The following is an 18,017-nucleotide window of genomic DNA, read 5'->3' as shown; positions in this document are numbered from 1 at the left end:
GTGTGCTCATGAAAACTGCTAGGTTCACCAATCCTGAAAATGAAATCCAAAGTACTGCTATGTTCAGCCAGGGAAATGGCAAAATATATTGCTGAATGAAATCTTGCCTCATTTATGACTCAGGGGAACAGGGTTATTTTTTAGCTCCACATCCATTTGATGACATGTCCATCAAGAATTTGAGAGTGACGCCAAGGCCTGGTTATGGCTGAATTAGACTGTTAATGCTTCAGAGACAGTGTCAACTTCCTGTAAAGGTGAATCTGGATCTTCTATACAGCCCTGACCCATTACTGCTCACTGAATGCCTCTGTTCCACAAGCTACCTGCACCAATGGCAATGGGGTTTTGTGATTCGGGCATAGAATCAGAATCATAGAATCATTTAGGTTGGAAAAGACCCTTAAGATCACGTCTATGGAAATCCTAAATACCCTGTTATCACCATGAAATTGTGGAAGGTACTGTGTGTGCTATGGTGACAGACCTGCTGGCACCATGAATTTACCACTATAGCTTGAGTTTCATGAAGATCATTCTAAACTGAATATTAAGAAAAAAATCTGGTTTGGTTTGGTTTGTGACAAACCAGAAGGCTTATTGATACCAGAGAGTTTCTTCCTTCTCTGTGTTTTTATGTTTGGGTTTAAACACTAAAACATTTACTGAACTTTACAGGGAAATCACCTGTGTGGGATTCTTCAGTCGGCTTCTTTCTTGGGGGGAAAAAAAAAAATCTAGTTATTTCTATTTAAAATCTATTAATGAGCATTATTAACATCTGTTTTGACAAATGTTTACTACCTTTTTCCTTTTCTTCTTCCCACATGCCATGTTTTACAGTCCTGAAAGATGAAGGAGACTAGTATTGCAAAAATGCAAAGCCACAAAACAACCTCTTTCTTCTTGTTGTTATTTAAAGGAACTGTACTGTATTTTAGCTTTCAGGAGGAAACACAAATTCCCTGGAAGGCAATAGAATTCTATTGACTAAATTGGCTTCAGAGCAGACGTTGATTTAAAAGCAGAGTAAAAGGAAGCAGGTTTGTGACATGTCAAAATAGTCACCTGATATTTTTGAGAAATGCACACAGTCAAAAGAATCCAAAAAACCACATATGCTGCTTTTAGTAGTTTCTATTACTATGCCTACCTAAGCCAGGAAGTACAGTATGGACAACTATGTAGGGAAAAAAGCTATCATGCCAACTACAGATTGGAAGTAGAGGACTGAAAATTGTTCCTCATTAATTAGCTGGCTAACCTTTATTTTAGTAGCATTTTTTTTATTATTATTACTTACAGTACTAAAATGGACATAAAAGTTTACTAAGACCTCTACTGACAAATAGAAGGCCTCAAAAACCTTAGCAGTTGATACTTTAAAAGAGAAATAAAAAAAATAATTCAAAATCAAGGCATTGCATAAATTGGTGTTTGAACACTGGTTGTGATATTTTCACTTTTAATTTTTATAATTACAGATAAAACATACATATTAACACAGTTTCCAAATAAAATGTGTTATTAATTAGGCATGCCTTTAAGTATATATGTAACTTCATTCAACCTAAGAGTCTCATTTCTTTCATGCTTAGAGATTTAAAAACATGAATATATACAACATATCAGCTGGCTGGTCTCTTACAGGAGCCAGGGCAAAAGTAGACATTCAGGGGTGATAAGAGCACACAGCTTTCTGAGACTGACATGTCACAATTGCCTTAAACTGATCAAAATCTGTGTTTCCACTGGAAGGGGTCACCCCACACTTGCCCCAGTCATGCAGTCCAGGTGCCTTCCCTGTGTAGATACAGGAACTCATACAGCCACACCAAGAGCTCAGTCAGAGATGCGATGTGGCTGAAAACTTACCTGCAAAATTTCTTCTCACGAAAAGCAAATAGTGAAGTGATTACTCAGTATCTGGTCATTCCACATCTGATGGTCTGGTTCACAGAGCAGCTGTCTTCCAGAAGCCTATGTTGACCTATGCATGCAGCATCTCTAGTCCCTTGAAAATAATTCCCATATGGGTTTAATCAGACCTACTGTATTGTACATAACAATCAGTCTATTAGCGACGCTTCTCTTAGGCTACATCAATACAAGTACATAAAACTCGGCCAAGGCAATGGTCCACAATTGTCTGTTCTGTTTTAACTGTTAGCAGAGCCTCTTGCACAGTTTTGGCCCATGCCAAGTAGTACTGCCCAGGCAGCACCCAGGCACAGCTCAGGAGACACCAGATGCCAAGGATTGTTTCCAGTAGGCAATTTGGACACGGGCACCATGTTTTGGGGGTAAAGGGAGCGAGCTTGAGCATATGGAGGTGATCCATTGCCATGCTGCTTGGACTCACAGAGCACAGTCCCTGGTCAGGTCAATTTAGTGCTATGGAGGTTGCTTTCCAATCCAACTCCTAAGGGCCGAGTTTTACAAATGGGAGATTGAGAGTGCCCCTTCCAGTAGCAGTGGGAAATACCGCATTGCTGGGGAATGCAGTACAGCAACAACTGAGATGTTTTTGGCTGCGTCCAGATTGCTCAACTAATCCAGCAGTTACAAATCTAGTCCAGAAACAGATGGGGCACTTCTGGGTATGGTCACCTGGAAAAGGTTTGTTTGATGAGAGCCTTTGAACACTGTGTTATCTGTGCTGGACAGCGAAATAATGCACAAAGGAAAGGGCTACTGAAACAATATTATGCAGGACTGCTATTCTCCCTTTGCTGTTCTCAAGCCCTTCAATTTAAGTGCAAGCTTTCTCCAGGCTTTTGCATTTCTATCCAGTAACAGACACATGCCCCTTTGATCTTCATTCACATATGATTTCTCAGACTTTCCAGCATGACCAGAGCAAGCATGTCACCTAGATTCTTCAGAGTTTGGGAAAACAAGTGAGCTGCTGGCAAACAGTTCAAAGCCCTTCCTGCAAAAAAGCTAGCACAAACCAGTCACAGCCAGCCACCAAACCTGCAGCTAACAGCAGCCCAGACTCTGGCTTAATACATGACTTAGGCTCAGTTGGCAGTGAAAGAGAAATCTATAAACTGTATCCAAGGTGATGCAGGTTTTGGTAGGAACTCAGAAAATATTCATTCCCTGACTGAAAGATGTCACACCTACAGAGTGGTCTCTCTCTCCTGATAACCTTGGCAAAGTCTTGGGTCTGTCCATGTTTCCTTTTAGACTGAGTCACCATTCAGAGCAGTTTGTCGCAGCTCCACAGATGGCACTGTCAGCTCAAGAGTCATTCACTGCTCCCCTCATAATTTTTTCTCTAAGTCATAGAACACACAAGAGTCATCCCAGTGGGAAGCTCTTGAGACAGGCTAATAGCTGCGTGGCTGTATTTTACACCATTTTCCAAGGAAAGTTGCATAAAATCCTGCACCATGCAATGCTGAATAAACTATGCCCTTGATCTCATAGCAACTTCACAGTTCTTCCTCACAATTGCACACCTATTCCAATGCCTGCCTTTTCACAAAATCATGGGAAACCGCAGCAAAAAAGGACTCAGAAGGCAGTCTGGGCCATCCCTTGCTCCACAGCACAGTAGCCTGTCTGTACACACCCATCCCTGCCAGATGTTTTCCAGTACTGTCCGCAAAGATTTCCAACAATAGAGATTCTCATTCCACCCGTCCCAGTGACTGTTTTTACTATTGGAAAGGTTTTCCCAATATTTACAGTTTAAGACAACACTTCTTGCCGATCCATCCAGGACATGGAAAATGGATAATTTTCTCTCTCTTTGCAACATTCTTGCATTTTCTAAGACTTGTGTCTTCTGTTCCCTATTTTCTCTTTGTTTATCTTCTCCATTTATGTCATTCTTTTCTCTTAGCTCATGGTTTCTGACCTCTGCCTGTTCTCATTGGTATCTTCTTTTAAATTGGTCCATATCTTTCTTGAGGGACAGTGTCCAAAGCTGGGCACATGAGTCCAGATATTCTTATCAACATGGAAAGGGCAAAAAGATCGCTTCACAGTTCCAGCAGGCTGTTAACTCTTCTGCTTATACATCTCAGCATGGTGCTCACCTTGTTTACAATAAAATGACATTGTTACATGTATTCACCTTATTCTACCTGCTTATTGCCCCCAGGGCCTTATTTGATGAATTGCTACCTAGTAGGTTGCTGCCTGTTTTGTGCTTGTTCATTCTCCCTGCCTAAGTTCAATGTCTTTCACTTGAGCCTGTTGAATTTCCTCCTGTTTTGGAGACCATTCCTCCAGTTTTTCAAGATTAGTTTGAGTTCTGACCTGGTCCTTAATTTCCTTTACCAGCTCCAGATCTTACACAATTTTAACAGTATGTTTTTAATTCTGTCAAACAAACTGTTACGAAAATACTAAACATCACTGGCATCTGGAAAGGTATCAACGTAGTTGTTCTGAGGAAAATTACAGTTAGAAAATGACAACTCATCACTACTCTTTGGGTGTTGTTTCTTCCCCTGTTTTGTACTTGCCTGTTTCATCCTAGTTTATCTGTAGTGTTTTATAGAATAGTTGTATAAGGCTGAGTAAAATAAAGTAGTGACTGATTTAGAATAAATTCAGATTCTTAGTTCAATGAGCTGTTAAGTGAATGCACATACCATAAAAGTTAGATCAAAGAGTAGCAAGAGCTTCTCACACTCTGATTTTTACTAGCTTCTCCTCTGCAGCAGATCAGCCCATCAGTGCTTTGCTTATTCATAAAACATAATTATCATGCAAGAGAAGTTCATTATAAGCTGTAATTTGTTTGCTATGGTTTTACAGCATCTAGAAAGAGCAGAAAAGGATGAAATGAAGTAACAAAGAAAGAGAAGTGCTACAAAGCTAAAGAGTTTGTTGCAAATGAGGGCTCCTTCAAATTTTTGTTTGATCAGCAATTATCCTGAACAAGAGAAAGGCTAGACAAAGAAAATAAATTTCTCTTGTCTTAAGAAATTAAGATGAATTTAAGACACCTTTAGGAATGAAAAAAGGCTTTGAGTATTAGACATCATTCTTAACAAAGAAAGAAAATGTCTGGAAAATTGCCTTTGAGAATAAATTTGGAAGAAGCATGTTCATGGGAGAACTTAGTGTAAAACAGCTACCAGCTTAAACCTGGCATTGGAAAATTAAAAATATACAGTCACCTGCTAAAATGAGTAATATCCATTAATACATGGAAACCTGTGAACAAAGAGTTTTAAAAAATGAAGCAAGATTTTAAATGCAATTTCCACAGCTGAAATTATTATGCTGTATTTTAGGCTACATCCACTCACACTCCACTAGAAAAGTGAGAGCCCCAGATTATATAACTAGGTCTTCCAGGTACTGTAGTTCCACAAAATTGTATATGAACATAAGGTTTTCAGGTTCAGTACTGGCCCACATTACAATCTGCAGATACCCCCGATTCATATAACTTCCCTGAGGAATCTGCTCTAAGCAGCAATAAATGTCTGTTCACTAGAATCCTCTTTTTCAGCTTATGTTCAGGGCTGATCACTAAAGAACCACTAAAATTTAATACTGACTCAGATCCATCTCTGCATAAAAGTAATAAGATATTTGCTATTGCTTTCAGTTGTAATCATGTAAATAATTCATCACCGCAGAAATTCTACTAAAAATGCGTTACACAAGTAGAAGCTACTGCTCTTTCCTCAGACTGGATACCCCTTGGTGGGCACTGTAAGAGTAAGTCTCTGCAACGGGACAAACCCCTGAACATTGTGCTGAGAATATTGCATAACAAAAGAGAAACTTTTGGAGGAGATGTAAAACATGAGGCTCGGATGCATGTCAGCACTAAATAACCTACTGTCTTGTCTGCAAGAGTGGGGATGTCCTAGATGACTTCCTGCACTATGCCTCAATCCCCATGTTATCAATGTCACACTCCTGGCCATACAACTTCTTCTCATGTACGAACTCCCTGAACTCCTCCACAAGGTCTTCTTGCCAACTTCACAATCAAATTCGCTTTCAACACCCAGGCTTGCCAAGCTGTGTAAGCAGGGCTTGTTTGCAGACATGAGAGACATCTGCCAGTTCAAGTACCAGGCACTTTCTGTTTATAACTGGAGATTTTACCTAAGGGAGATGAGAAGTCTAAGTAACCCTTTGACTCTGAAAAAGAACAGTCAGCCCTGTCAGACACTTCTTATTTTGAGCTTTCTAGATTATACCTTTTTAAGTTTAGAACTTCCAGTGTTTGAGCAAGGAAGACAGTTGCAAAAGCTTTAACTTTATTTAAAGCATAAATTCTAAACCTCTCCTTTTTTTTCTTTAAAAAAAAAAAAAATGAACTTACAGCCACATTTTCAAAGTAGCTAAAGAAACAAAGCATTTGTTTCTCATTTGTTTTCACTACCTTCGGGAACCTAACTTTCATTTGAAAGTGCAAGTCCCAGTATAGAGGAATGATGGAAAATGAGTCATTCCATTAAGTAATGGTTGTTGATCACTTTCAATCCAATACAGACTTTAGAAAGATGACTGAACTGTTTAATAACTAAAATTTTAACTCTTTCCATATGAATTTCCCACTGCATATTGTGCTGACCAGTACTATCTCATTGCTGCCTTCTGATGTTATCACTGTGTGTACCCACCTGCTTTCTCTACCTAAAGCTGGTTTTGGTGGAAATGATGGGTTTTGTTCTACTGTATGGAGCCTAGAGTCATGTGATGTTGAGAGAACGGAGATCCCAAGCAGATGACAGGCTGTTTTTCCTAAGAACAGCTCAGCCTTGTCTGTGTTTGTGCATTCAGGTGTGACAGTGCAGAGGAAGAGGGAGAATCAAAAGACCTGAGAAGACTGAAAGGTCACACTGCTTCAGGGGGGCACATAGATTTTGGAGACACAAAGTGAGAATTAAAAGTTTACACAAGGCCTTCAGCTGGCCTCCTTGAAGTAAACCAAGGCAAGGCAAACCTGTGTACTAGTTTTTACTTTTGAATGCTTTTCCCTTAATTTCCTTGTTTCTGTTGCTAAAACAAAACTCTTTTTATGAAGGGCCACAGGAATCCAAACCAGTTGCCCTGTTGGTGACTATGGTGAATACTCTTCTGTGAGCCACATTTGACACTGGGCAAGGACTGAGGAGAGCATCCTAAGACGTATGAAAGCACAACACATGAGAGTGCAGAGAAACAAAAGGAAGAGACAAAGATGACGAAGATGCAGTTAATCCTACCAATGACACCGAGGGGTTCTAAAAATCAAGTCCCAAGTTTTGTTTCCAAACTCAGCATCTATTCTATGTAGGCAATCAAATTTCTTTGTTAGCTTCTTAGCTCTCACCAAATGGGATTTCTAAGCACATAGCATTACAATCTCTTCCATCATTGCTCATAATCTCTCAGAGTAAGCAAAGGCATTTTGTTCTCATGTTTGCAGACAATGGCAATTTTTGTTTATCCTTTAAATCTTGGCTTAAAAAACACAGTACTGCAAGTCAAAATCTCAAATACCAGCTGCATTTGTGTATGTAGAGTGTCATTCCTCTGCATGAGAGATGTTATAAGCAGAACTTTGATAAACAGAGGTGTTTGATAAATAAATATGATATGTAAAGCTGTCAGGGACATGACAGAAATGAAAGTTTTGACTAGTGGGAAATTTGATAACCAAGGCAGTACAACAAATGAAAGTCATCAGAATCTTCTTTGTTCTTCTGGATATGCTTATTTATATAGTGAAATCCAATATTTGATATGTTTCTTATCAGCTGGTTGGCAATGAATTTTAAATTTAAAGTTACCACCAAGCATTCGCTATTTGTCAAGCTGGAAAAAAGGAATTTGTTGAAAAAGTGACTGCTAGGGGATGACACCAACCTTGTGTTCACTTTGAGCCACAGCCCCAAATTAAAGCAATTATTTCAAAATGACTGATGCAGACAAAATTTCATATTGCACATTTGGATGGAGAATAATACTATCTATATATGCAGTCAGAAATAAAAATGCAAAGTTATACCCTGGGCTTTTAATATGCATGAAAATAAAGAAACATTTGAATGTTCACTGTATTCCCTTTCAATCTGTTCAAAATCTAGAGAGTGGAGTATATGCTATAATATTGCCTATTCCACATCTAGTTTTCTACAGTTTTCAAGTAAATCCCTACAGCTGACTACAATCTGTTATATCAGATGCCTTTGCAAGGTCGACATACAGTGTTACGCTATATGTATTGCTAGCTGATGAAAATTGAATATAATTTAAAATTTCCATCACAACTGCAATTTGGCAAGAGATTCTGTTAAAGTTCATGTCTGTGGGGATTAAAACATTGGAGTCTTATAGATAATTCTATAGCCATTTGACTTGAAAAACTTCATTTTTGCTATTTGATGCTCAGTGTTCCTTTCCTTTAAATTGATGCAGTTATTCAAAAATGATTTTGAGATTATTGGGTAAGACTTCTGAGGAGGAGAAAGATGGGAAAACAGGGAGTGAGCATTTTAAAGTGGAAATGGAAATATGCACAGCCTTACCCATTGCAGAGGGACATATTGTGGGAGACGTGCCATTGGTCATGCGCTATTATGTTTTCATTGCCAGTTCATTATTCAGCTCTCACATTCACAGCATCACCAGTTTTTTGCTGGGGGTAGCACTATCTATGGTTCAGCTCAGAGCTTCACTACTGCAAGGCAATGACATTACAATCATTCCACTGAAAGTCATCACATGCAAAGCAAACATTCAATTAGCTCAAAGCTTTAAAAGGTAGGTTTGACTATTTACTGATCACATTATAAGCCTTCAATGTCAAACTAAAAGAGAACTTGAAGATTGCTACTGTCCCCCCAAACCCAAGAAATACCTCAAAACGCTTTTAGAATGTACAAGCCTGAGCAAATTTGTCAGTCAAAATTACTCTGAAAATGTTTTTACTGTTGTTTTCTTCTTAACCGAATCAAGGATGTTGATAGGTTTCCAAAAAAAAAAAAAAAAAATCCAGGTGCCACAGAATCACAGAAAGATTAATGTTAGAAGGGACCTCTTTATCAAAGCTGGACTACCTTGAAAGCTAGATCAGGTTGCTCAGGGCCTTGGCCCTATGAGTTTTGAAAATCTCCAAGGATGGAGATTGCACAATCTCTCTGGGCACCTCATCCAGTGCCGGACCATTCTTACAGTTAAAATATTTTTCCTAAACTCATGACCAGTTTGGATATCATTGGAATGAAGCTGGTATAATCTTGTTTGTGCCTATGAAATGCATCTTTCTATTATCATCAGTACCTGAAAAGACGTATGGGCTAAGTCAAAGCAGGATTTATGTTAGAAGGTATTTGTGGGGTTTGGATCTACATATTAAGCAGTCGAGTCTTCTACAAGGATGTAAAATCTGGAGCTTCGTATTTACAGACTCGAGTCTTTGCTCTTTAAATCAAACAAACAGACTCTGTTCACCAAAAAAAACAACAGCAAACTGAACTCTCTCTGTGCAGTATTGCCACTGTTGTTACAAGAGGGAAATAAAGTAACACTTCATTATCATGACTATGTCAATATTTTCCAGGTTATTTTCTCTGCAAATAGCCTTAGCTGTTCCCATTCCCCACTACTTTGGATCTAAATTAGTGTACTTTGATGTTCTGGACAAATTTCTCCATAAATCTTCCTGAACTTTTATGGTGCTTACCTGCCCACTTCCCACCCATCTCTACTCCCACTAATCCTTGTTTTATATTTTAGGAAATGCTAGATTTCAGATTTCCAAAATATCTGTACTATTTGTGAAATATTTTAATAGACTGAAACATGCTTTCAGATCAAAACTAACCCCAAACTACCCAACACCTTTACTGAAGTAAATGAACAAGACAAATAAGAAGATTAACCAGGAGACAAGTTTTAGGTAAAATTAACTCCTTTTTAAAAAATACCTGCTTAAGTCCCATGGAATGCCAATATGATCAGAACTATATAAGGAAAAGCAAAGGATTTCTGACACTCCCACATACTTCCCCTGAATTTTGCAGCATTTCAAAATATAAGTTCAGAAGGACAAAGACAGTTTCTTCCTATGTCTATGTAAGAACTATGGAACAGATTAGATTGATAATTTAATTTATTTCTTTCAGATCTCTTCAAAACTTCAAGATTTGCACCACTTCTTAGTTAGCTCAAATACATTGTGCCATCACTTAAATTTCTTTTTGCAAATCAAAGTCACACTAGTTCTCACAAGCTCAGTTGCATTCTGGAGATGGGGCTATATGCCAAATGTGCATACTTCTATTATCATCTTCAAGCCTATATCATTCATCATTCTTAAACTGATATAATTTTCTACTTAGAGTAGTGAATGGGACATTGTAGCAGACTTTATAAGACATTAATTCTATTCCCAACACTGCAGTGGACCTCTGGGGCAAATTGTTTCAGTTCTCTATGAATTAGTTCCCTTAGCTGTATTGAAAAGTAATGATCTGTTCTGATGAGCTTTAGAGATAGTGTTTTAAAGTGCTCATCTTTCTTCTGCATGCCAGACCAAAACTCAAAGTAGAACACCTTTTCCCAGAGAGATCTAACTGAAGAAGCAGAGATACAGCCTGCTGGCCCAAACTTTAAATGAAGAGCAATATAAATGTCTTAAAATACAGTCCTACAACCCCTGTGTGAATTGCTCATTTGTAACAGATTCAGATTCTTGGTTCTCACATACTAGTTCATTTGCTGACATAAGCTATTCCCTGTCTTTGCACTTGGCAAGAACTGATAAAAACCAGTGCTGTTCCATTGAAAGGTGCCATCATTTGACACCTGACATGGATCTGCCCTGTTAACCTGCAACTTCTCCCCCTGAGAGCACCCGGCTCACACAGCAAGGCAATTCTGCAAAAGAACATGCAGCATGCTGAGGACACACGTCGTACAAATTAGCTGACCGCCAGGTAAATCCAGAGCCCAACGCAGTACAGCTCTATCACTGTAGTTGTCCACTGAGCTCACTGGCTCAGTAGCCTGTGAGCCACACCACACGGGGGCTATGAACCCCTCTGGAGATCCACACTGGTAATTCTGCACAGCATTGCCCTCCACAGTGTGGAAGTACCAGTGTGTCCAGATCTCCTTCAGAGCCCCCTGAGTTATAACCCACCATGTGGTATTAAAACAGCTTGTATCAGCTATTTGAAAATGTCTCTTTTGCATTACAGCACCATCTAAATTATCAATATGAAGGCACACAGCCATCAGTGAAGGGGCTGGTGTGCCTCCATTTCACATGATAGTCCTGAAAGAAGCCCTGCTGAAGCCACTAGAAGGATTCCCATGAAAGATCCTAGCTTGGTGAATAAAACGCATTTTTAATTCCTCCATTTTTATCTTCTAAGCAATTCCTTAGCAATCTTAAGCATTCATCACCTAATCCATATTTAGAAGGCTTTATGCAGTAATCCATCATGTGAAACCTTGTTGAAAACGTTCCTGAAAATTCATCTATAAAATGTCTACCAGGTTTTCCCTCTATGTAAGCCAATCATTATTCCATTTAAAAATGTAATCAGAATTGTTTGTCATAATTTCTTCTTCCCAAACCAACAGTGACTCATTCTTATTACATTTTCATTCTCCAAATACAGCTTTAAACTCTCCATAAACATTACCACAAAAAATGCCTTAATACAGTTGTTGTATTTAATGAACTTACCTTCCATCATCTTTCCCAGACTCTTCTTACTCTATGTGATGTAAACACACTTAGCATTTTCTAGTCTTCTGTTGCTTTTTCAGTGTTGAAAGACATTCACAAAATAATTCATTGCTCAGCCATTTTATACTTAGTCATGTAACGTGACTCTAAGTTAATATTTAATGTTATATTACCCAAGCACTCAGAGAGTTATTCCCAAAGATACCGTGCTTTAGTGTCTCCTTAAGTTTTACTACAATAATTATAAAATTATTGTGGGTATTTTCTCATTTGCCATTAGATACAGAAAAAGAATATCTTCAAATATATTGTTCTTTAGCTGTAGAAAACTAATCAGCATAGCATCTGTAGCTGAGGCAGAGTTCAGAAATCCCAGTGCTACTGATGATGTGGAATAGATGTCTGCCTGGTCACAGCAGATTTATCTCTTCTTCTGCCTGTTTTATTTTGTCTCCATTTAAAAAGTAAACTGATTGGGATAGTAGTCTGGGTATGCCCCTACTCAAGTCCTGTAGCAGCGTGCTGGTTTTGGCTGGGATAGAGTTAATTTTCCTCACAGTAACTAGTATGGGGCTATGTTTTGGATTTGTGCTGGAAACAGTGTTGGTAACACAGGGGTGTTTTTGTTACTGCTGAGCAGTGCTTACACAGAGTCAAGGCCTTTTCTGCGGCTCACCCCACCCCACCAGCGAGTAGGCTGGGGGTGCGCAAGAGGCTGGGAGGGGACACAGCCAGGACAGCTGACCCCAACTGACCAAAGGGATATCCCACACCATATGATGTCACGCTCAGCCTATAATGCTGGGGGAAGAAGAAAGGGGGAACGTTCAGAGTGATGGCATTTTGTCTTCCCAAGTCACTGTTATGCGTGATGGAGCCCTGCTTTCCTGGAGATGGCTGAACACCTGCCTGCTGCTGGGAAGTAGTGAATGAATTCCCTGTTTTGCTTTGCTTGTGTGTGCAGCTTTTGCTTTACTTATTAAACTGTTTTTATCTCACCCCACAATTTTTCTCACTTTTATTCTTCTGATTCTCTCCCCCATCCCACTGGCGGGGGGAGTGAGCAAGTGGCTGTGGGGGTCTTAGTTGCTGGCTGGGGTTAAGCCACAACAAGCAGTTAAAAAGTCAGAGCAGCAGAATACACCTAAAAACTCCTGGCATCTTAGGAAGATGGCGTTAAGTCTTAGTTCAGGACTCCTTTTCATTTGCTCCTTTTGCGTAGAGAGGGTATCTTCATCTAATTACATTGGGATACATCAGTAATCTCTGTCTCAGGATGAATAAAACAGGTTTGTTGAGAGGACATCTTGGTTTTTTTTATGAGTAAATGTCTCTTTCTTTCTGTGCAGGCTGGCAAATCCAAAAGGGTATTTCACTATAGATCTTGCCATCATTTTAATGGAGAACTCTGGTTCTAGATGTGTGGTTTTATCATTAAAAGGCTAACTTTACACGCATGGTCTCTTGGTTGTCTTGTGTTGCTGTGGTGAAGTCCTGATATGTTCTTTTAACTCCACTGCACAACTGTTACACTCAAATCTTTATAGACCTTTCTACAGGGCTCTTTGCACTCCTGGCCATCTTCATGGTAGATTTATTTTACACTGCATATCTCTGACAAGTTTTGAAATTTATGATGGAGAAGAAAAACAAACCTACAGCCAGAACTTCCTTCCTAGAACTCAGCAAAATCTGCACACAGATGTCACAGCCTCAGGGAATCATGTGTGTGTAGACTAGCACAAAAATGTAAACGTCATTGTGTGATATGGACTCTAAAGCCATTAGTTTTTAGACAGCTACACCACTACATCTGTTCAGCAGAACAATCAAGTTCCTCATGAATATTCAACTGCTTGGAAACTTTTCTGGGCCCCAGAGGCTACTTTGGTCCACTGTTTAGAAACAACATCCAAACCCTCATCAGCCCTTTACACAAGTAGTGTGATTATTTCTGAAGGATGTAGGACATTCTTTTGCCCAAGATTCACATAGCATTACATAATTTAGTTTGGAATTATTTCTTCAGTTATTTTTTAATTTTTATTTAATAATTATTGAAATTTTAACTATGAATCAGCCAGCATGCATGAGTCGGAACCTTATTATTTAAAAGAAAATAATATTAAAGGAGGGAGAAGGAATTATATATTTTAACCATGCTGTATTTGGCTTACGAGTGTTGATATGTTAATCACTAGCTAACTACTAACAGAAGACAAACAATAAATAAGAAAATTATGTATTTTTGAGCAAAAAGCTGGGCTCTGGTTTTGTACCATAGATATCTGCCATAGATGACTCTCCCATTTTGCTATGTTAATCTTTATAGTTATTCTTCCAATGTCCAGACTACAAGTGAAGACACATAATACACAGTTCACATTGCTAGCAGTAAGTAAAAATCCCAAGATGGCAACATGGTGTCATTAACAAATAAGGAATGATTTGGAGGAATATAAATTTTGGGCAAGTCTGCAGAGTGAAATGTATATAGAAAATAAATATGGTCTGAGAAAGAGAATAACAGAAGGAAAGATTTGGACAAGCACTATGACACCAGGCTTGTATGTTGACTTTTGGAGGTGTCCGTGTGTCTCTCTTGCGTCTGTTGACCAATATCTGTACTGTATCTCACTTACCAGCAGCAGCACCCATACAACTGCAGAAACATCCAGCTACAATCAGGATTTCATACATCATTATTGAAATTACTGTAACTTCAACCGTCCCTCACTGCCACAGCAGGAACCTGCTTATGAGGAAGTGAATGCATACATCTACATATCTTTTAGAGCATCCCCTGAAGGATGTCATTGAACCCCACCCCATAATTGGCTGAGATTCTGCTACTACACCAGCCTCACTATGACATCATTTCTATGTTTTGTTCTTTTTCTCCACCACAGTTTCTGCAGCCTGTTGCCTGTCTGCTGTTAGTCTGGAAAGAAGCTTACTCCAACCTCATGGCAAATTGCAATAAGACCAAGCTGGCTCTAACAGTGCCTTTGGGCTTCATCCACGTTAGGCCCTGCTGCTTTGTAAAAAGAGACATGTAGCCATGTCTGGTCCTTCTGGTATTGCCAGTGCCCTTTCAGAAAAGGGTCAGCAATTTGCCATCCATCTCACAGGCACTGAAATACTGGCATCACACGACTGGCTGCCAGCCTGACATAACACTGGGCCTAACCTCCTTTTGATATCCTCTACTGCCCAGTTGGAAAAATGCCATTCTAGACAAAACAAATACAAGAGGAATACATGTCCACAGAAATGCCTGGAGTTTTCACATGAAGTCAGCAAGCATCACAAAAGCAGCCCTGCTCTTGTGACTGCAGCTAAAAAAAAACCCTGAATCATTTATCTGAAGCATGATAGAAAGTTTGAAAGCATACTAATAGCTGAAAGCTTTAAAAGATCATCTATGCTCAGTCATTAACCTTTCTGTCATTTGCATCTTCCACCTTTCCCATGCATGTACTAGAGGCAGCAAGGAATCAAACTGAACTGCGACTCACTCTTGCCTTAGAGGAAAATGAAGCTTTTAACTCTATGGTAGTGATGAAGAAGCAACCCAATGACTTGTAATGATGCTCGGATTTGGTGGCCTCGACGCAGATGCTAGTGGATGTAAGCTCATATTTGCAAGTATTTATCACTGTACCTACCACATATAAAAAGTAGTAGCAGAAGAAAAATCAGTGGAATGAGCATCCTTCTTACAGAGGTCAGGCACAGAACTGGCCACAAACTGGGATACAGGAAGGAGATGCTAAGAGGTTAACTCTCCAGTTTAGGGTTAAACAGGGATGAGGGTAGGCTTGGACGGCTCTTGCCTGGATGACTGCAGTGCTCAGTGGTGGAGAGGTCTCCAGCCTCCTGCAACATTCAACCTGTCCTTCCACAAGCAACCTGCCACTAGCACAATGAAATCCATGGCAGAAAGAAAAATAATATAATAAAAATTTTAAAATCCTAACTTTACTCTTAGGAAAAAATTGCAAATTTTTTGGAAATTTCAACTGCTATAGGCATAGGTGATGATCAGCTCTTTCTCCCAACATATCGTTTATGCAGATGCATGACTGATGTTTAAACATCCATCACCATTTTTCCTCTCTCTCACTTTCTTTCTCGTTGGGGTTTTTTTGTGCTAAGTCTTGCAATGATTAGTGTTAGTAAGCTGGTAAGCAGTCTTACTGAATACAAGCAGTCTCACTGAGTTCAACTTGCCAGTGTTAGTTAGGGCCACACAGTGTAATCTACAGTAAGGCAGGAGCTTACAATCCAATGTTATAAAATAAGACAAGTTATACCAGGGAAGTAAGAGGTGTATTGAGATGGGAATAGAGCCATGTGTCCTTGCATGTGTGCATGTATGTACATATGTTAAAACAGAGGTGCAGATCAGTACAACAGTTAAGAAAGAGGGAGAAAAAGAGCTAGCTAGGTAGTTTTCAGTCAATTATACCAAAATGAATTGTGAGAATAAACAAATTAATAATGTAAATATCAGAATATTAGATTATTCTAAAAAAATGGCTTAAAGAAGTCAGGTAATTTTGTTATCAGCTCCAGTGGTTGGGTTATTGTTGCAGAATGCAGAAAGATTCCTTTCAATTAAAGGCAACTATTTATTCTGCAGTTGATAAATTATTTGCCAGCTTTGTCTAATACTGAAATTTTGGCTTTATGCATTCAGAATTATGTAAATTATTAACACACACATAAAGGAAACAAAAACTAGAATGCAGAATGTGTTCCACCTCACATGGTTCTGTTTTCCCATGGGCCTGAAGTAGGGAAAGTGATTCTCAATGCTTTTCTTTTTTTCCCCCCACTGCTTTTATTTGATGTAATGAGGTAGCCCCCCTGTAACTTTATATTTATGAATTCATGATGTGAGCCAGCAATTTCTTATGCAAACTCAAGTAATTTGGTCGCAGACTCTTTCTCCCCCCCGCAAAGATATTGTTATCTGTCACATTTTATAATAGCACCATCTTTCTTCCATTAAAGAAATTACTTCAATAAGATTCCAGCTTTCCTAAGGCACTTAATGAGTCATCACTCATTAAGTAGTTTTAAACTTGGCTACTGAACAACTGATATATACGTTTAACTTCTGAAGCACTATTCTCCTTCAGAAATTATTTCTAGCTTTCATTCCGTTTTCTGCCAGGATATGATTTATGGTGTAGAGCAACTCTCTTCAGATCTGAGACATATGTTCCAAAGCACATATGATTGGCTTCCTCTTTCTGCATGATGCCAATATCTGCTGCTCAGAAGCTTCCTAAAATCAGCTAAAGCTGTCACAAAACCTCGCTTCAGGCGGTCCTTTGTTCTGCTTCACTTCTTTCCCCAAAAGGTTAGAGGGATGAGCTAGCTATTCACTAAGAAAAACAGTTGCTTGCAAATCTTTATTCAAATTCAGTCAGCTACTAAATGCATCTCGTAGTGCCTACAGCCCTAAAATATTCACAGATATTTGCATCAGTTAAGATTTTTCATTTTTATATTTTCCACATTTATTCATTATTTTCCTACCTTTTATTTGTGTTAATCTTTTGATGGTCATTGAGTCAAAGAGTAGAAACAAGGTGCTGTGATTCAGGTGACATTCGCAGAGCGGCAAAACAAGCAGCTCGTGAAAAACCTGTTGAAGACACTATCTACAATTAACCTGCGTGGCTCTCCATGATGTTCCAAAAATCTTTATATGTGCCAAAATCAAAAGTAGTCCATTAACAGGAGAAAGGGAGGGTCAACTCATTTGTATGTATTTGTTTGTCCAACTGTGCTTAGAAATATATCCCTGAAGACTACAGATAGGCAAAGAATCCTTTAAATCTGAAAATTCTATAGGAACATGGCAACTGCCATACTAGATAATACCTGAGGTACTCTGTGGCTCCTAGTGGTCAGCAGCGTTTCAGAGGAATGTAGTATATGCTTATGTAGTTTTCAGCCTTTCTAGGTAGACTGTATTCAGATTTGTTCTTTCTGCCTTGGCAAAAGATGCAACAGAAAATTAAGTCCTTTAGAAATGGACATAGAGAGACAATTCTAGCACCAAGGCCTAAAGGAGAGGTTAGGACTTCTGAGTTTAGAAAGAAACAAAATGCTATGCATGCAAAAAGAAAAAAAAAATCAATTTCAGTATTAAAAAAAGAAAGAGAAAACCAAAATAAGAGGAGATGCTCAGCCAAACAGAAAGGCAACATAACTGAAATAGATCAAAGACTACAATTTTTTGCACAGTTTGAAATTTACCCCATGCAGAAAGTCAGCGGAAGGCCTAGCCTCTCCTTTAGCTGTCAATCCTTACCTTGAGAGCTTTCTT

The sequence above is a fragment of the Pelecanus crispus genome, chromosome 2 (genome assembly GCF_030463565.1).
Source record: "Pelecanus crispus isolate bPelCri1 chromosome 2, bPelCri1.pri, whole genome shotgun sequence".
In the NCBI taxonomy this organism is placed as follows: domain Eukaryota; kingdom Metazoa; phylum Chordata; class Aves; order Pelecaniformes; family Pelecanidae; genus Pelecanus; species Pelecanus crispus.
Note: the sequence above shows the minus strand (reverse complement) of the source record.